Raw genomic sequence first — 21,870 nt, 5'->3', positions numbered from 1 at the left:
CTGTCCGTTCTCAAGCTTCCATGGTGTCAGGAAGCAGGGGCAGAGGTGCTGGCATCATGATCTGGCTTTCCAGTCTCAGAATCACAGCTCCCAGTATTCATTCTCTTAGCTTTTTGGATGTGGGAAGGACCCTGGAGCCATGTCAGTGGAACGTCTCCCTTCCATCACAGCTCCAGTGACCACCTTAGTGAGCTTAGTGGGTCAGTTTTGTTTCTGAAGTCATTCCACGAGGTCCAGCATAGAAGCTGTTCTTCAAGCCCTTTCAATAATTTTGTCAGAAACAAATTTCCTATTTTAATCTGTCCCTGCTTAAAACCTTCAGTGTGGTTTCTGTGTCCTGCACTGACTTGAATTCCTCCTAACACATTAGGCAAGCAAATAAAGATGTGAATGTTGAAAGCACAAAATAGGGATTGATATCATCAATGTGAAGTTATACCTCCACTTTTATTTCCATTAAATAGTGGAGGGCCTGATGTGCCCAAATCCGAATTTACAAAAATCAGAGAGTAACTTTTCACAGTAAAACATGGTTTTTCATTTCATAATGCTCTGGACTATTAAGAAAAGTAAGGGTTAATTTATATTTGGCTATTTAGGATATAAGTCATTGATATCCTTAAAATGGTTTTAAAAAGCAGATACAAAATTTCAAGTTCCAGATATATTGTGGTAAGAGAGGAATGTAGCTGTATTTTTAAGAAGAATAAAATAATACTAAATAAATTTAATAATAACAGTGCAATGTTGATTTTTTTTCCTGTCTGGATAGACAAAGGGTTTATGAAGTCTGGGTGAGCAGACAGTTCTATAGACATAAGTTCTCCATGGAAAACTCTTTGGAGCCTATTCAAAGCAAGTACTGTCTGAGCCTGGTTAAAGTGATGGCTCAAACGATAGCCAGCCATGGAGCAAAGCACTGGCCTGGATACCAAGAACCTTGACTGACACAGGGAAGGCCTCATGACAACCATTGGACCTAAAATAAAGTACATGTACTCTATCTCCAGGTTTGGTTTCCATGGAAATTTGTGTTGATGGGGAAGCCTTAGATTGTGTCTTCCTGACCAAAATATCTAGGCAGTTCAATCAGTTCAGCCATTCACAGAGTGCAGCTGGCTGGATTTTTTTGTCTTTATGACTGGCACGAAGTGCTGATAGGATTGGTCAGGTGAAAAGTCAAACTCTGTGTACTTTTTGCAGGCTGATGGTTAGCAAATTTGGCTCATGGTTGTTTGATGGGATCATCCATGTCTGGAAGGGAACAGATGGTTTTAGCAATAGTTGGCATGTGCATTGAGAACTGAGTGGACTAGACAGGCCATGGGTGAATTAGGATATTTCCTAATCCAAATTTTTTATAGTTATTTAATAATATGCTTTTAATTTTTTTGTCCCCCTGAGGGAACAGGCAGATAACTCACCGGATTGGTATGGCTATTTCATCATGTTTATGTTACATTTCTAGAGTAGAAATGAAAGAAGGACATGCAATATTGAGACTTTCTTTCTTGAGGAAGCAGTTTATAATGCATTTCCAGGGCATTTCAAATCAATTCAGTTCAATGTACAAGCGTTTATTGTACACCAAATCTGTATAGCTTACCATGCCAGATGTTAGGCATAAAGTTCAGGACAACAGGTATCTCTGTCCTTAAGAAGCTCGTGGCCTCGTGTTGTGGTTCTTGATCATGGCTGTGTGGTAGAATTACCTGGGAAGCTCTTTTAAAAATATATTTTTGCTTGGGCTTCCCTGCAGACCACTTATTATGTAATCAGAGTTAAGAACAATGTTTGGTGGAATAGGTATACGTACACATAGAATGTGATGAATGCTGTAATGTATAGCTACAATTAGACAGGTATAGAGCTTTTAAGCACACTAACATTTTAAAAACCATCTTTTATAAGCATGTAGATAGTCTATGTGTCCTAAGTCTCGCGTAGCATTTGCCGCCATAGCAATTTGTACTTAGCCTTTCATAATACACATAATCACATTTGAAATGACATGTCATGCTTCATCTTCCTGGGTAGATGGAAACTCAGTGGGAGTAAAGATCTTGTTGCTGTATTATCTAACACAGTGCTGTGCACATAGTAAATGATCAACAGATAATTTTTAATTAAATGAATAAATAACTTTGCAAAAGGTAAATTACTATACTCATGTAAATCATTAATCATTACTAATGAGATTCTCACCTATATTCTGGGGTCATGGGTTTTTCCTGAACGATGCTGTCGAAAGTATAAGTCACAGATCTGCTATGAATGCTGGGATTCAGAACTACTTTTGTACATTTTGCTTCAGGCAAGCTGGCCTTTCTACTGCACTGAGGAAGCTAAGAATGTTTTGTGCTTAGAGATTTTATTTTCTACTCTTCATTTCCACTTAAAATTTTTAATTATTCTTTTATATTTTTTCCAACATCATAGTAGAAGATATTATCTCAATTATCTGCCAAATCAAAAATGTATTTTTCTTAATTAAACTTTAATCGCTCCATTATCAAACTGCCGTTGTCATTCTTTTGGCAACATTCTATAATTTGATTTGTATTATATTAAACAACTCATCATTTCTTACTCACTGGTTAGGGGGAGACAGAATTTTGTGAACCCTGTGACTCTTACAGCTAACAGTAAAAAGCCAGCTAACTCAGAAGTGGGAAATAATCAGCCAATTCACGCATTATACTTCTGTTTAGACTTCAACTCCAAAGACTACAGGTTAACATAATGCTTTATCTTTTCATCAAAAGTGTTTCCATTAAAAAAATGTGGTCAGAGTTTGGCTCAGTGTTCAAAATACAAAACATTCAAAATCCCAGAACTTTTTCTCTAGAAAATCAAACCAACATCTCTGTGAAGACAGAGTAATCTATTAACTAAAGAAACAATGTGTTTGAATTTTAAACAGAAGATAATCATTTCCAGACACAAATACGCATATATAGGACAATGGAAAAATTAAACTTATAACAATTAATAATATATACACAGATGTATAACTGGCTAAGAATAAGGAAAATCAAATTTGCTATATATATATATATATCTCCAAGCAGGCTTGACACGTGTTTGGCTTTGCCAAGTGGAATACTGGCTAATAGTAGACTACCTTCTAATAATTCAAAAAGGCTCCCAGAACAAACAGAGGTCACCATGACCAACTGTGTAGACACCTGCTCTGGAAACAAAGGGAGTTAAAATAGGGCTGACGTCCAGGGAATCCACGAATGTTCTATGACTGATGGAAATCAAAGATGTGGATATTTCAGGGTGAAGGAAAAAACATTCTATGACATTAAAATAAAAATGCTCACCTTTATGCTGCACCTTTATGTCTTTAAAGAAGATAACAAAATTGAAATTATTAAGTTGCCAATTCTAATTAAATGTTTGGTGATAGTGTAATAGGAAGAAATTGGAGTAGTTAGAAAATTCCCACCACACAGAATTTTACAACTTTTAACTATTTGATTATAAAAAACAGCTTGGAATAGTGGATAAGAATCCAGACTCCAGAGCTGGACTGTCTAGGTTCAAATCCCTCCCTGTGTCTTACCCACTTTGAGTCTGTAGACACCACACCTAACTTCTCTAGACTTCAGCTTCCCTATCTGTGAAATGGGGATAATGACAATACTCACCTTGGAGGGTAGTTCTGGGGGTTAAATTAATTGATATTTACAAAGTGCTCAAAGAGTTACGGCCCATAGTAGGAGAACTATGTGTGATTATTTTATTAGATAAATAAACTGCTGGATATACACAATATGTATCTTTGCCTTAGGGAAACATCTGAAAATCCTCTTGGTTTTTGACAGAGCCAGCTGTGTGGTCAGGCCAGGGCAGCTCACAGAGCACACAGATTCCTTCCATACTTTCCCAGAAAAAAATATTTCCTGGAAGCAAGAACGACATGGCTTGCTCTCCGCATGACATCAATAGAAAAGCTGGACCTTGATAAGGAGAATCCCATCACTGTGGCAAAAGTAAAGATATAAGAAATAAGACACTTTCAGACATGCCTTAGAACCTCCTATTTCTGTATTGTTTCTTCTACCCATTGGGATTCCCATCCCTTACCTGTTCAAGTGCATCCGCTGTGAGAATCCTCCTACCCACACCTCCTTCGCAGGACAGAGCCAGCAATCATCTTCTTCTGGCCCAGTGCCAGCCTGAAGTTCATACCTCTGGAGAACAGATTTAACACACTGCATTAGGGTCATCTGCTGTCACTAGCTGTGAACTCAAAACGGTTCTCTTTGGAGCCTTAGTCATTCTCTCATCCCCCCATCTATAATTCCTCACGTGGTTATTGAAGCCGTCGGCACTCCATCTCTCTGTCTAGCTCTGTGTTTGCTTTCACCAGAGAATAAAGGCTATTGGAAGCAAATGTTAACTTTCTGGCTTTTCTTCCTCACGCTCATCTTCTCATGCCCCTTTGTTCACTCTGCCTTAGCAGAGATGTATCCATCACTATTCAAGTTCATGCCATCGTTCTGTGTTCTACCTCACACTTCTCTTCACCTCTTTGAAGAACTTGGTCCAAAAATTATTCTTTCTTTGTGTATCTTCTACTTTTTACTCTTGATTGATGTTATCTTCGGTCTTGGTGAAGTTTTCTTTAGTCGTCTTTAAGATGAAACCTCATGGAGCTACTGTTTAGATGTCTCTATTCCTTCTCCTCTATTGACATTAATAATCACTGCACTTTGGCCTCACACAGCACTGATCTGTTAAAATTTTTCTAGCAACCATCATCAAAGCCCTTCAAGCTGTTATAACCAAAAAGAAAATTGTTCCTCTTTTTACCTGACCCTCTTTATGACGTTTTATATTGTTTACCACTTTATGCTCCAACTTTCATTTTTACATGAATTCTTTTCTATTTCTCTGGCCAATTCTCAGTGTACTTTGTAGCTCTGCTTCCTCCATCTATACCTTACAGTTGGAGATTCACCAGAATTTCATTCTTTTTTTCCATTTTAAATAACCAAGGATTATTAATGGATATGGTGAAGTTTACCCTCCAAAAGATGTGTAAAAAATTGCATGAAAGTAAAAATAAATAAAGCTGTTGCAAAGCAGCCTTGTTTACATTATAGCTCAGAACGAAACAAACATAAACTTATTTCTTTTTTCTTGCTACTCTGCAAGGGTAATTTCATTTTCTTACTTGCCTTCATCTGCGCTCAGTTGCTGATGAGTTTCAAATTTATTCCTCCAGCCAGATTCTTCCATTGCTTTTCAAATAAAAACATTGATTCCACCTGGATATCTTCACCTGTTGTTTCACTACTAAACTCATATTCTCCTCCAATTTACTCCTCTGCCGTCCTCTCTGTGATCCTAGACATTATCCAAGATGCCTCCCCTCACCTTACATCCAGCACCCACTCAAACCATCATCAAGTCTGTTAACATGCCTCCAGATATCTTCTCCACTGACTCTGTTGTAGCATCAGCTCGTCAATGCATGCCATCTCTTGCTTCAAGTGCTGTATAATTCTCTCTGCTTTTAATATCATTCTTCACCGGTCAGTTCTCTGCTTTATGCCAGAAATCTTTCTCACCAGTAAATATAAAACAGCCTCTGATTGCCCACAGGATAGAGTAAAAGATATTTAGTTGAACTATGCTAACCTGTCTATACTCATCTTTCAATATTTAGTCTCCTAACACCTTCATAAACACTCCTTCATAAACACCTGCACACCTGCACACACACACACATACACATACACACACCACTGGATTACTCATATCAGCTGGGCAGGCTGCCCCCTCTATTGCTTACAGTCGGCTTTCTCTACGTAGGATGTCTATACCCAGCAAATGCATACTTATGACTCCAGTTGCCATTTTAAAGATCTTTTTTTCCTATGACTTCTCCCTTGAGTTTGTGTGGGGGTGTGTGTGTGTGTGTGTGTTGGGGAGTAGATCTGGATGTTTCTCTTGTTATCTCACAGCACTTCATACAGATCTCCATGACAGCGTCTCTCTCGTCACATTGTAATTTTTGTCCACACAGGTGCTGTCCTCTGTATGGTAGGCTACTTGAGGGACCATGAGCTTTCTTCTCCATTTTCTCAACTTTGGCCAGAAACACAGCCAGGTAAGAGGAAGACTGGGAGAACCATTTGCAATATTTTAGAGATAGCATAAACGTTCCCTCATAGGAAAGAGAAAACAACCCTGAAAAAATTGTTATGTAGAAAGCCAAAGAGTGATTTTGCCCACATAGTTCCATCCATAGCACAAGGTCAGTGATAACACATAAGAAATTTAAACCATGTAGCAGGAGAAAAAATAGAAGGGATAGGGTTTCTCTAACAAAAAGACAAAGATTGTGGTGATCATAGTGCTGGAGGTGGTTGCTGTAAATGGAGGTGTATTGATTAATCCAGTTTTTAGAAATATGTTAAACCCAACAAGGCCATTTGTTCTGTAAGGCATAGGCATCAGGGAAAGGAAAGAAGAGGGCAAATGAATATTGGGAAAGCATGTCATCTTAGAAACCCTTAGAGAACATGAGAACTTGATTAAGTAGTCAGTCAACCAGATATTTTTAAAAAGCCTATCAGACCCTAGGACATTGTTAGATACAGTGGGGATAAAATGTGGGCAAAACTAGCAAGTAAACCCAAACCCAAACCAACCAACCAACCAATAAAACAAACAAAGCACCCAAACATTGCCTCTGGTAGGGAAAGACTAAAATCAATTAAAAAGCATATGAAACCATAAACCATGACTTGAATAAATGTTAGGAAAAGGAGTTCTGTGGCACTGGGAAGGCACAGGCAATAAGGACTCTGTCTGCAGCTGGTTAACACAAAACTCCATTACAAACACAGGTTCCCATGTAAACCAAAAAAAAAAAAAAAAAAAGGGAAACTGGAGAGGCTGAGCATATTTAATTTCTTGTAGGTTCAGGATATAATTTCCATCTGGCCCACCCTGAATTCTTTCAGCCCCTGGGCATGTGGGATTGGGAGAGTTTATTTTATGGCCAATGTTACCAGGAGTTACAAGTGATTGTTTAGGAGAGAAACTATTTTCTGGATCATTTATTGTGTATCTCCTATTGTGGGTGCTGCAGTAACACTAGCAATGGGAATAAATACCTTCAGAACAAAAAGTGATTGAAGCCAGTGAAGGGAGAGCTACTTATATCAAGGCCCACAACCTGAGCGAGAGAAGCACATGATGCCACCGGAAATTGATAAAATCTTGTATAACTTCTCTCCCTCAGTGGATCAAAGTATTTCGTGCATCATTATTAATTCTTACACTAATAATATATGTATTGATATTGATTGTCAGTGCATATTTTAAAATTCTTATTTGGGAAAAACGCAAACAGAAGATAGGTGGCTTATGGCATTGTGGGACTGACCACACTAGGTCCGAGTTTTGGAATTTTATTTGGTAACTGGAAATGAATATGCGGATATAACCAGATTATGAAAACACTGAGGTCGCAGGTGTTGAAAGTGGATGCGGTGACAAATTATAATAACATCGAAAATTTATTGGACAGTAGTTATGTGTCAATCGGTTTGAAAATTTCTCTACTTATCAAAGGCATTAATTTTGATTTCTTTTTTTAATTTTTAATTTTTGTGGGTACATAGTAGGTGTATATATTTATGGGGTACATAAGATATTTTGATATAGGCATACAATTCATAGTAATCACATCAGGGCAAATGAAATATTCATTACCTCAAGCATCATTTTTCTTTTTGGTACAAACAATCCAATTTTATTCTTTAGTTATTTTTAAATGTATAATAAATTATTGTTGATTATAGTCACCTTATTGTGCTATCAAATACTACATCTTATTCATTCCACCTAACTATGTTTTTGTCCACATTAACCATTCTCTTTCCTCTCCACCACAACCCTTCATAGCCTCTGATAACCATCATTCTACTCTCTATCTCCATGAGTTCAATTCTTTTAATTTTTAACTCCCACAAATGAAAGAGAACATACCAAGTTTGTGTTTCTGTGCCTAGCTTATTTCGTTTAACATAATGACCTCCAGTTTCATCCATATTGTTGTAAATGACAGGATCTCATTCTTATTTGTGGCTGAATAATACTCCACTGGGTATACATACCACATTTTCTTTATCCATTCATCTGTTTATGGACACTTAGGTTGCTTCCAAATCTTGGCTATTGTGAACAGTGCTGTAATAAACATAGGAGGCTGGGTGTTGTGGCTCTGGCCTGTAATCCTAGCACTTTGGGAGGCCAAGGCAGGCAGATTGCTTGAGCCCAGGAGTTCAAGACCAACTTAGGTAATGTGGTAAGACTTCATCTCTACTAAAAATATAAAATATTAGCTAAGTGTGGTAGTGCCAGCCTGTAGTCCCAGCTACTCAGGAGGCTGAGGTGGGAGGGTCACCTGAGTCTGGGTGGTTGAGTCTACAGTGAGCTGAGATCACACCACTGCACTTCAACCTGGGCTATGGGAGTGAAACCCCATCTCAAACAAACAAATGAAACCCATACAAGTGCAGGTATATCTTCGATATACTGATTTCCTTTTTTGGGGGTATATACCTAGCTGTAGGATTGTTCTATTTTTAGTTTCTTAAAGAAGCTACAAACTGTTCTCCATAGTAGCTCCATGGGAACATCAACAGTATTTGAGGGTTCCCTTCTATCCACATCCTCACCAGCAGTCATTATTGCCTGTCTTTTGGATAAAAACCATTTTTACTGGGGTGAGATGATACTTCATTGTACTTTTGACTTGCATTTCTCTGATGATCAATGATGTTGGACACCTTTTTATATGCCTGTTAGCCATTCGTATATTTTTGTTTCTTGTGCAGCCACTTGCCACTCCTATGGTATATCTGAAAAATGCCATGAACGCTATCCCTGTGCATTTTATTTATATTTGCTAACTGAAAAGAGTGCATAAGTGCAACATCACACAGGGATAATCTCATCTGGTTTTGAAACATGGGTTTTTCTCACTCCACTCAAAATTAACTTGTAGAGTAAAAGAGTAACATTTTAGCTAAAAATCACTAAAGTGAAAATTAAAACATTCCAAAACAAACATAAAAGCTTCTTGAAGTATATTAAAAGAGTCAAGAAATACTAGTTTTATTTGATAGGAGATGGAAATATTTACATGAAGTACTGGAAAATGGTAAGAATCTATCTGTATTAGTCAGCATGAAGAGCAGGTTACTTAATTCAAATGCCCCAAATGGTCTTTAGTAGAAAGAATGAGTAGCACAATTCCTCAACATGGCAAGGATTCATGATATGCAGCCTAGCTAAAAATAAAGAATTCACACTGCTTCCTCTTGTGTTGGGACAGAGATTATTTTCTATAAAGGAACAATTTATTAGTTGGATCAATGCTGGGTTAAGCAGACACAGAAATCTTTGGTTGACGATGGGCACACAGGGAAAGTTAGTGAACATTATCTTTAAATTTCCATTCTCTCTTCAGAATAAAATGTGGAATTGGTATTTTTCTTCCATTTGAAGTCACTTGTGACATAACACTCCTGTTCTCTCCACCTCCACTTAAAAAAAAATCTCTATTTTTGTTAACATGCTTCTCGGCCAGGAAAAATGACATTAGGAAAAACATTGTACAGGTTATGGAAAGGGCAGAAATAAAAGTCTCAAAGTGAAATATTCTTAATGAAAAAAGTTATTTCATAGCTCTTTGATGATAAAAAATACCACCCAATTTTTTGAAAACTTTTGTATTTAATTTTACTCCCCACCACCTTTTAGGGGAGTTGGAATACCGATTTCTTTGATGGACAGATTTAATACAAATTACTGTTACTCAGATCTAGGAAATTTGTTCCCTATATTAGAGAACCCAAATGTGTTCATAATGAACATATTTTTAGATATGAAGAAGAGGAGTAGGTCAATTTTCTTTTTCTTTTGCCAGTAAATATTTGGTTACCCTTGCTTCTCAAATGAAAAAGTACTTTAAAACATTTAAAATCATTTTCCACCTATGATGTCTGAAATGTGTCCACATATGTACAGACTAAAGGTGTCTAGCATATGTTGACACATAGGCTTCATCTCATTTTCCTCCCCAAATAATTAAGGGTCACTTCAGAAGGAATGAAATATGTATTCTTTTGAAATTTCATCTGCCCTGACATGCCAAAAAAATAAAAATAAATAAAATTCCCAAAACTTTTCAAAGTATAATTGTAGCTAAACCATTTGGTATTAGTTATAATGATGCTTATTAAATTGAACCTCAGTTCCCATGTTATTCTTAAGTATTTAAAAATTCAGATTGAAGATAGAGACATATTTTTAATAATTTGTTTAGTCTAGTAATTATCATCAACTTTTAACATGGGCCGAACCAGCTCTCTCTGTGATTGGTGTCCTTATTATCTGTTATTACATTGTTATTAAACAGACATGTTCTCATAGGAAATGCTAGGGCAAGTTACCCCAGGCCTTTGAATCAGGATGTCTGTTTAACGGTTTAGTCATGTAGCTGGATTTGAAGTTGCTTGGCAGAGTCCAGCTTTTTATCTGGCCCTTTTGGAGTGGATAATGGTGAGGGTTCCTGTGAAAAGAAGTGGTCACTTAGAACATTCCAGAGCTGTCTTCTCCTTTTCTGAAAGGGGCAAAGACTTGTGAAATAAGCTGTCAGCTTTTTGGGGCTTCTCTGTTGCTGACTAGCTCTCTGTGTACCCGATCACTTCTCTTGAACTCTTAACACCTCTGATGAAGTCTGTGGGTCCCAGCTCTTGGTGCCTCAGTTCAGCCAAATAGCTACAAATGTCCAGTCTGGGCAAGGTATTTTTCTAAAAGCAATAGGAAGTTGTGACCTCAGCTACCTTACTGTTGGGAGATGGTTGGGGGAAGGAGTGGGCAAAAGCACATTCAAAACCACTGTAATAAGAGATCTCCCAAGTACCATCTGCGAAGTGGAACCTGAGGAAGAGTTTAACGGAGGAATTGACACTGGAGAAGGATTTTGACAAAGACCAAGTAGGAAGTCTTCTAGGCAGAGCCAACATTTGGTTTTAGTTTCCTACCAACTGGCTCCAAGTTACATTTCCAGTATTTGTATTTACTATTTAACCTTTCATTTAGTCCAAACTTATGCACATACATGGGTTAAGTATTATTTAGTTCTAGGGGAAATGCGATAGTCACGTAAGAAGCTTACAGTCTAACAGAGGAGAAAATCCTGGTTTCAATGGGAAATTCTTAGAGAATAAGCTTTAAATTGGGAGATCTCCATTGTAAACTGAGGTATTGTTTCAAGTATTGAAAGTACTGGATTTGAGATGAGTGGAGATGGACATGCCAAGGAATCAGTTACACACCTAAGAGTAGAGAACTCACCAGAGAGGCAGACCTGGCAACTTCCTGGCTTGCTTTATTCATGTTTTCATTGAACGAGGAGGTTTTGATTAAGTGTGGTGGGTTACAAATTATGCTGGGCATTGGAAACAGAGGAAAGAGATAAACAGTGACTGTCTTTTTAAAGTATTCACAACCTGAAAGAAACAGGAGACTAAACCTCCAAAATCAACTCTTAAAACAGAAGGAAGAGGAGCATTTGCCTTAAAATAGGGAGGTAGGAAATACTTATTAAGGACTTTAGCAGAGTCTTGGAAGACTAGCAGATATTAAAAAGTCTCACAGGATAGGAAGGTCATTCCAGGTGGAGGGAAGTACATGAAAAAAGTCTGTGCAATGTGAGAGAACATGAATTAACTAGCAGATTTTTTATTAACTATGGGAACTGCACATAGGCCAGATGGTTGAGGGTGGCTGGTGCATGTGAGAAGACTGTCACATTTGAGAGGAGAAGAGATGGTGGGGATAGAACATGCAGGGTTAATGTGAGGGCGCTGCACATTCCTATGAGAATGGGCCAGCAGCATAGAAAAGCAACATTTGATAAGGGATAGTCAAGGCTTGGAGTATGGCTGCATTCCAGGGCAGAAAATATATGGAGACAGGGTCTGAGGAACAGACCTTTTGAGTTGAGTAATGCACAGAGATGTTTCTGGGGAAGAAAATGAGGAAAAATAACTAGAAATGGTTAGAAAACATAGAGAAACCAAGGCAAAAGATTAAGACTGTAGGTAAGAAAAAATGTTAAGAGAAGGTGTCAAATGCACTGAAGATGTCCTGTAGAATAAAAGACAAAAGAAGAGAGAAGGTCACCTGTTTTGGCAATAATATAGTCATTAGTGAACTTTGCAAGCATGCACTTGGCACATTGTTGGAAATGGAAAGCAAATTACATGGGGTAAAGGGGAAAGTAGGTGGAGAGGAAACAGATGTAATGGGTGTAGAAAATTCATTTGAGAAATCTGGCAGAGCTCTTGCCTGGAAGTGAATGGCCAACGAGATGACAGTTGATAGCTAAATGAGGAAGCATGTTGTCATTTACTCTTATACATAATCCATGTGTTTCAGCCCAAATTGCCTAATCTCAGTCCCTGAACGTGTATTTGGCATTTCCTCTAGCGCACTTCTGTTCAACTCTCTAAATTATTTTTGCTTCTCTTTTGTTTTTAATCCAAATATATTGCCCATTTCATTTAAGACCATGTTGTGAATATATAGTAAGCATCCAACATATTTAATTAGTCGAAAACCTTCCTTTCTTTCATTGTTTTTAGAGATACTGCCAACATCAGTCTGTTGCAACAGAAAAAGAATAAAATGGATTAATGGCCTCGGGAAAATATAGGCATTTAAGATCTCTCATAAAAGAGATATCAAATCTTATCACAGTGAAGGCATAAAATAATTATTTTCTGCTAGTGTGTATGGGAGACACTCAAGTAAGAACTGTGGTTTTAGGTTGACTATCCATTCAACAAGGGATCAAAAACAAACAACTCACCCTCCCCTCAACTCATCATCTAAAGGGACTAAATTCACATTTTGAGTACAAAGCTGTCTTGGGGTGACAGTTTGTAGATTAAGACATGCAAAGACCTAACATTTTTTCTTCTATTCCTTCTGAAGAAACATCTATAATTTAAAAAATTATAACCTTCCAACCAGAAAAACAAATATTAATTTTACATTTATTATAGAACAGACATTGTGCTAGGAGCTTTCATGTATGTGATTTCATTTCCCTTCTCACATCAACCCAGAGAGAGAAGGGGAACATTAACGTAAATTCAAAGACAAGTAAATTGAAGCTCGGAGATAACTGGAAACAGGCCTCAGGTGACATTTAATATACAGTGCTTCAAGAGTAGAATGATGGTTTCCATGGGCTGGGGTGTAGAGAAATGAGGAGATATTGGTCAAAGAATACAATTTCCAGTCTTAAGATGTATGCATTCTGGGGGTCTAAAGTACAGCATGGTGACTGTAGTTAACAATATTACGCGGTGGCTCATGCCTGTAATCCCAGCACTTTGGGAGGCCGAGTTGGGTGCGTCACCTGAAGTCAGGAGTTCAAGACAAGTCTAACTAACATGGTGAAACCCCATCTGTACTAAAAATACTAAAATTAGCTAGGCATGGTGATGGGCACCTGTAATCCCAGCTACTCAGGAGGCTGAATCGCTTGAACCTGGGAGGTGGAGGTTGCAGTGATCAGAGATCACGCCACTGCACTCCAGCCTGGGCAACAGAGCAAAACTCCATCTCAAAAAAAAAAAAAAAAAAAAGGACAAAGAAAGAAATTTGCTAAAAGAGCAGATTTCAAGTGTCTTATCCTCTCCTCCACCCTGCTACACATACAAACGATAACTATAGGTTGTGATGGATGTGTTAATTATTTTAATAGTGGTAGTCAGTACACAATATATACAATATATCAAGTCATCACGCTGTGCACTTTGAATATACACAACTTTTATTTATCAATGAAATATTTTTTTAAAAGACAGTGCTTCAACATTGGTATTATTGTTACATTGCATAACCATTTTGTCCCAAAGTTTATAAAAGTCACTGAAAACTTGATTTTTTTCTAAAAAGACTACTTACTATAAGCACTGGAAGGGCTTAAAATTAAAAAAAAAACTCAGCTATTTGTGATATTTAAAAAAAAGACTCAGCTATTTGTGATATTTGTGATATTAAAAAAAAAGACTCAGCTATTTGTGATACATGTTATGGAAAATATTAGAAATATTGACATCAAAGATAATAGACCTGCTATTGGTGATTCCACTACATTTCATTCTATCACATAGTACTTCAACTTTTTAATAAATGAATGTTTTCCTGTATGTGTTCCCATTCAGTTTGGGGAACTGAGTACTGGAAAATCCAGAATCTTACTGAAGTGTTTTTAATTAGTACCTTCTGGTTTGGAAAATGCACTGAACAATGTCGCTTGAAAAGTTTGAACATAACAAAGTGTTTCTTTCTACTAAGATTGGCCAGCCCTGAACATGCAAAAATATCAGAAGAAGAGTGCAAATGGAAAATAAAAGCTACATATTATAGCAAGAGTTGGCGCTGTGAGTTTGGAATGAGGGTCCCCGGCTCTGGAACACAGATGTCAAGCATAGCTGACCAGCTCTGGAAGTTTTCAGAAATTTCTGGCTGGTTTGCTGGGGCCTGGCTGGCTGTCCTGGAGGGGCTGTTCTTTGGGTTCTCCCTGGTCCTGAGAATAGTCAGCGTAGCCAGCTGGCTTCTACATCTAGCCAAGCTGGCAGACAAATTGATTCTACATTTGGGGGACCAACAGTCGACAAGGCCCATGATCAGCCAACCCACGAGCAAGGAAGAAGGTGATAAATTAGCTGAGGAATTCCAGTCACAAGTGGAGAACTGAGTAGCATGAATGGATGCCTGTCTTCACCAGTACTGACTCAGGTACCACTGAACTTGCATATTAATGCACTTGGTAACTGAGGCCCAATAGAGAATGAATGGGCTTAAAGTGTCATAATATGGACATGACAAAGATTCTTCCTTTGACCAAACTCTAGGTAGTCTCCATTGGGCCTTCCTCTTGGCTATAAAAACTCTTGATCTTGGCCTATAAAAACTCTCAGCATAGAAGATTTTTTCTGTCTGTCCCATCCTCCGGCATTAAAAGGCTGAAACAAACACTAGCATAGTTTCTAACATTTCAAGGTTGCATCTCTAGGATGATCCCAGTCCCCTTACAGAGCCTACCTGAGAAAGTTCAAGGCTGCCAAAAGAATTGACTGTTTGTCACAGCCAACACCTGATTATAGAGCTCTGACAACTCTTTTCAAGCATTTTCTAAAAACTGTTCATGATTGTGAATCTTTCATCCATCCCTTTGAGATGTATATGTATCTCCTACAACACAGAAGTGTGTTTTTCCTACAACACAGAAGTGTGTTACTTTAATATGTAACAATTAGGAAGGAAAGGGTCTCTGACTCCCAGTCTCTGTGACAGGAGAGAATTCTAACTTGGGCAATTTGCAGCCAACAGATACAGCTGGTTTAATTGACATTTAGTGACCCAGTCTCAGTAATTTTTCACTTCTGACTCTACTGATAGGCTACTAGACCCCTTGTCAACCTTCCCATTCTCCCTTTAAAATGCTCAGTTACCTCTGCACAAATCAAAGTTGAGTTCAGCCTACACTGGACACTCTTCTGTGTGGCAATAGTATATTACTGATTACAAATTTGTCTTTACCACTGTAGTGTCTGGCTTTGTTTATCTTTGATAGACATACACATTAGTCTTTAGGAAATTAGCTTTAAAATGATCCAATACCAAAGTATAAGCACGATTACTTCCTTAGGAAAGTTAATTTAGGAGGAGAGTTTTCCCAGGTGACTACAGCAGGCAGTCTCTAAGGTGGTCTGTGACATTTCCTACCTCCTGGTATTTGTGACTTTGTAGAATTCCTACTTGTTGAATATGGGCTAGGGTATGTTACCTGATATGGTTTGGCTGTGTCCCCACCCAAATCTCATCTTGAATTGCAGCTCCCATAATTCCAACATGTCATGGGAGGGACCCAGTGGGAGATAATTGAATCATGGGGGCTTTTCTCCCATACTATTCTTGTGGTAGTAAATAAGCCTCACAAGATCTGATGATTTTACAAGGGATTTGCCCTTTCACTTGGTTCTCATTCTCCCTTCCCTGCCACCATGTAAGATGTGCCTTTTGCCTTCTGCCATGATTGTGAGGCCTCCCAAGCCACACAGAACTGTGAGTCCATCAAACTTCTTTTACTGTATAAACTACCTAGTCTTGGGTATGTCTTTATTAGCAGCAAGGAAATGGACTAATACATTACCTCACTACTAATAAATAGAGTTGACCCTTGAACAACATGGGAGTTAGAGGTGTTGATCCCCTGCACAGTCAAAAAATCTTTGTGTGTGTGTATATATATATATAGAGAGAGAGAAAGAGAGAGAGAGAGAGAGAGAGAGAGAGACAGAGTCTTGCTCTGTTGCCCAGGCTGGAGTGCAGTGGCGCGATCTCGGCTCACTGCAAACTCTGCCCTCCAGGTTCAGCCCTTCTCCTGCCTCAGCCACCGGTAGTTGGGACTACAGGTACCCGCCACCATGCCTGGCTAATTTTATATATATATATATATATATATATATATATATATATATATATATATATATATATATTTTTGTATTTTTAGTAGAGACGGGTTTCACCGTGTTAGCCAGGATGGTCTCGATCTCCTGACCTCGTGATCTGCCCGCCTTGGCCTCCCAGAGTGCTGGGATTACAGGTGTGAGCCACCGCACCTGGCCATCTTTGTATAATTTTTAACTTCCCCAACAGTTAACTACTACAGCCTACTGTTGAGTGGAAGCCTTACTCATAACATAAACAGTCGGTTAGCGCTTGTTTTGTATGTCATATGTATTATATACCGTATTCTTACAATAAAGTAAGTTACAGAAAAGAAAATGCTAAGAAAATCACAAGGAAGAAAACATATATTTACTATTTATTAAGTGGAAGTGGAGCATCATAAAGGTCTTCATCCTTGTCATCTTCACATTGAGTAGGCTGAGGAGGAGAATGAAAAGGAAGAGTTGGTCTTCTTGTCTTAGGGGTGATAGAGGCAGGAGAAAATCCATGTATAAGTGAATCCATGCAGTTCAAACTCATATTGTTCAAGAATAAACTGTAGAATGTGGTAGCAGTGATGGGTGTCACTTCTGAGATTAAGTTATTAAGAAAAAACCTGTGGCTTCCATCATAAATGTGCTTTTGCCATCTCTTGCATGGTTCTCTTTGGAGAAAGTCAGTGTCCATGTCATGGGACAGTCATGTTGAGAAGCCCAGGAAAGAGGTCAGAAGCAAATCTTCTGAGTTCTCCCAACAACTGAGTGAGCTCAGAAGTGGACCCTTTGTCACTTGAGCCTTGACATGACTGCAGCTGCTCTAGCTGACATCTTGATTGCAGAATCATGAGATGCTACCTGGCTAGGTTGCTTCCATATTCTTAATCCATAGAAACTGTGAGATAAAAATGTTTGTTGATTTAAGCCACTAAGTTTTGGGGGCAATTTGTTATGTAGCAATAGGTAATGAAGACAGTGACCTACCTCTACCAAAGTGGCTTAGCCAAGTTTAGAATAAAATATTCCTATCCTTGCATGCAGATCTTACAATTAATTCATTGTTTGTATAGACTGTTATCATGCCTAATGCAGATATTTGAAAAGAATTATCAGGGCTTTTGTTTAGAGCAGAAGTTCTTTGCTACGATAAGAGGGACAGAAATGTCTAGTTTTATTTCTTCCAGAGAGTTTCCATCTGCTTGGATGTATGCCACGGATATCCATATTCAAATAAAATCCACAATTCCTGGACATTGGGGTCAGAACATACTTTGGGATATCACTCATTCACATTACAAAATAATTTCCTAAACCCATGTAAGTTTTGACTGAATACACTTTTAAATGTCTTGTGTGATTTATATTAATTCTTCTATTTCACCTGAGAGGTCAAGTACACATGATAGCTACTACTTCTGTGTGAATTTTCATTTTACATTTAATCTATGTATAGATTGTCTTTTCACCATGCCAGCAGGGCTTGCTGTGGCTGAATCTATTTTTGTGTGTACAGGATCCTTCTGTGTTTGTCTTATCTCACTCCTTTAATCACATCTCAGCCACAGAGTGGCTACCACTTTCAACTTAATTTCATTTAGACTGCAACCAAGTGTCCAAAATAAAATACATCATCCATGTGAGCCCTTTCCATGCAGTTGAGAGATATTTTGCCTAGAGGTTGGAATATTAATTTTAGCATCAACATGCTCAGTAGCTTCCAAATTGGGAGAGTATTTTAACCAAAGCAAAATGCGAGTCCACAATTGTAATAGGAGATTAATGCCCCTCCCTCCCAAAGGTGTCCATGAGCTAATCCCCTATACTTGTAAATATGTTACCTTGCATGGCGAAAGGGATTTTGCAGATGTGATTAAGTTAAGGATCTTGAGATGGAAAGATTATCTTGGATTATCCACGTGAGCCCAGTGCAATCACAAGGCTGTTATAAGAGAGAGGCAAGAGGGTCAGAGTCTGAAAGAGACTGGAAGATGCTATGCTGCTGGCTTTGATGAGGATCTTCAAGGAATGAAGGTCAAATGAACTATTTAAGGAATGCAGGTAACTTTTAGAAGCTGGGAAAAGAATGGGAACAAATTCTCCCTTAGAGCCTTTGAAAGGAACCAGCCCTGCTGACATCTTGGTTTTAGTCCAGTGAAACCCATTTTGGACTTCTGACTTCTAGAACTACAAGATAATAAATGTCTATTGTTTTAAGCCACCAAGTTTGCAGTGGTTGGTACCCACAGCAATAGGAAACTAATATGACCATCTAAATGGGGCAATCTGAGAATGAATTTTTCCATGTTTAATATTTAAAAAGCAAAATCTGTCTCTGGTGACATTCTTGGGATTCCTCATCTCCTTTATCTCACACTATGCCTCATTTTTCTCGTGCCTATTTCTTTACCCATTAATTAAATTGTAATAATTACACACGGACAGTTGCTTTTAAAAAATGTTCCATAATTCCACCTTTCCAGTGCACTACACCCACACAGAGTCTAGTACCGGTAGAATCTTGATGCATCTTGATGTATTGATCTGATTTATCACTATTTTCCATATTGCATATTTTATTAATAATTTTTCTGGAAAAATAATAATGCAAAATAAACCAAGATTTCTCTAAGAAATGACCGCCCTTTTGTTCTCTCTTTGTTCCTATTTTTTAAAAAAGATTTAATTTAAATTTATTTAAATTATGTAAGATGACTCTCATACCAAAACTATTACAGACTGTAAAAAATATGTTTTGAGAGAAAAATAACAAACAGATACTCCTTTTCTCTTGATATTTAAGAAAGAAACTTGAATTTGTTTCTGTCCAAAATTTTTGTATTCATAAAAATTAGTTGCAAACCCTTAAGCCTGACCCCACCTCCCCATAGGCCTCTGCTTTTCTGTATATTTCTATATCCTGACCTTATCCCTTTTCTATGTGTCATTTATTTAGACAGCCTGAGCAATGATGTTCCTCTAAGTTGTATGCAAGCATGGTGTGCTACAAGGATATATCTAATAAGTAGTTTTGTTTTCCACTGAGATTTAAACTGCTTCTAAAAGATGCCATGGTGATCTCCCAACGTAATTATTCTTAAAAAAAAGTGTTTGTCCTGAATAATTAGCTTTTAAAATTGATTTTTCAAACTGACAAGTAAAATAATATATATTGATGGCATACAACATGTTTTTTTGATATATGTATACATAATGGAAGGGCTAAGTGAAGATATTTCACACATGCATTGTCTCACATACTTATTTTGTTGTGGTGAGAATACTTAAAATCTACTCTCAGGAATTTTTACGTGTACGATGTACTGTTATTAACTGTAATCCCTATGATGTACAATAGATTTCTTGAACTTATTTATCCCATCTAACTGAAATTCCATGTGCTTTGACCAACGCTTTCCCAGCTCCTCTAGCCCCCAGCCTCTGGCAACCACTTTACTCTCTGTTTCTGTGAATTCTACTTTTTAAATATTCCACATAAGTGAGATACTGTGGTCTTTCTCTATCTGAGCTTGGCTTGTTAGTTTTTTGTAATTGGTTAGAGACAATCCTAAACTTTAGAAAAAGTTGCTGACATTGGAAATGAGTTGGCATTTTCCTTTATAAAAGTAAAATGACTCATGATATTCTGTATCATGCTCATATAAATATTTTACACTCTGAGGGTGAGGTTTAAAAACAGGAGCTGTTTCTTCATCTGTAACTAGCTGTAACTTGGCAAAATAATCTAAATAATTAGTTCACTCACCATCTATGCTGTCTTAATAAGCAACTAAAATTTTTAATCTTTTTAAAATATATTAATTTGGCAACCTATGGTTGTGATTTATTTTTATTTTTAATTTTTATTTATTTTTATTTTTTATTTTTTTTTTAGACGGAGTCTCGCTCTGCAGCCCAGGCTGGAGTGCGGTAGCGCGATCTCGGCTCACTGCAAGCTCCGCCTCCCGGGCTGACGCCATTCTCCTGCCTCAGCCGCCCCAGTAGCTGGGACTGCAGGCGCCCGCCACCGCCATGCCCGGCTAATTTTTTGTATTTTTAGTAGAGACGGGGTTTCACCGTGTTAGCCAGGATGGTCTGGATCTCCTGACCTCGTGATCCGCCCACCTCGGCCTCCCAAAGTGCTGGGATTACAGGCGTGAGCCACCGCGCCTGGCCGTGATTTTTATCTAGAAAAAAAAATGAGGCTCTTTCGGTGTCAGCCTTGACACCTTGCTTGACCTCTTTGTGCTATTCTCACTGTCTCAGAGGCTGTGGGTACGTCAAGCTCACTCTGCTGTGCAGCTGAGCTATTTTACATTAAGAAGCAGATGGTGTGGAAGCCTGGCACAGGCCTTTCGGTCCAAACGGCACTCTTTGATTCAGCACCTGCGGAAAAGGCGGGGTGAGTTTTGGGGATTAAGAAGCAAACTATACTTCGTATTTCCAACAGCTATTCTGAGTTACACAGGTGCTGTGATAAAAAGTAATGAAATGTAAGTTAAGATATTTGAAATATTACAGTGTAGATGCAGGTAAAATAGTTTAACCAAGTAGAAGTAAAAATATTGTTTAGCTTTTGTAAGAAATTTATGCAATAATAACATGGTGGGTTTTTTTGTGAATTATATTATAAACTGTGAGTAAGAGGTTGCCAGTATGTTCTGTCGTGCGAATAGCTAGGAGCCCAAGAGGAGAGTCTCAGCCTGCCCAGAAATGCTAGGAATATTTTCTAATGTGGAAATATGTGGAGGATTGGTACAGAATAAGAAGAAGAATAGCTAGGCCTCCTCTCACTAAGGTTGTGGGTAAAGTTGCTGCTCCTTTGTGGGACTCAAGAGGAAAATGCGAAGGCTGAAGGGTTCCTCATTTTAGGGAACAGCAACTCCCTTCTTTGCCCCTCTCCCCTCCCAGTAAAATCAGGTCCAAATGGTCATCCTGGCTCTTTTAATCTGACCAGTGACTGCTCTGCTTAGGAGAATGAGCTAACAAAGGGTCAAATATGGCATGAGTAGGTGTGTCTTTGCTTCTTTAGGTTAAGAGAGAAACAAGAGGAAGAAGCCCATGGTCTTTATCTTTGGTCGTGGCCATTTTATGTGCCACAGGTATGTTTAGAGGGCTGAGTGGAATAGCCTCAAGGATCTCAGATTAATTATTCCCTGTTGAACAACAGAAGTTAAAATACTTTAGTTTATTTAGTAGCTACAAGAAAAGTATGGAGATGAAGCAACTCAGTGGAGGGCTCCAGAAAATTTTGCTCATAAGTGGGTCAGATAAGGTTAAATTTCTATTTTGAAGACATATATTG

The sequence above is a fragment of the Pan paniscus genome, chromosome 22, assembly GCF_029289425.2.
Source record: "Pan paniscus chromosome 22, NHGRI_mPanPan1-v2.0_pri, whole genome shotgun sequence".
NCBI lineage: Eukaryota > Metazoa > Chordata > Mammalia > Primates > Hominidae > Pan > Pan paniscus.
The sequence above is the reverse complement of the archived record's forward strand: the minus strand, read 5'-3'. Positions refer to the sequence as shown.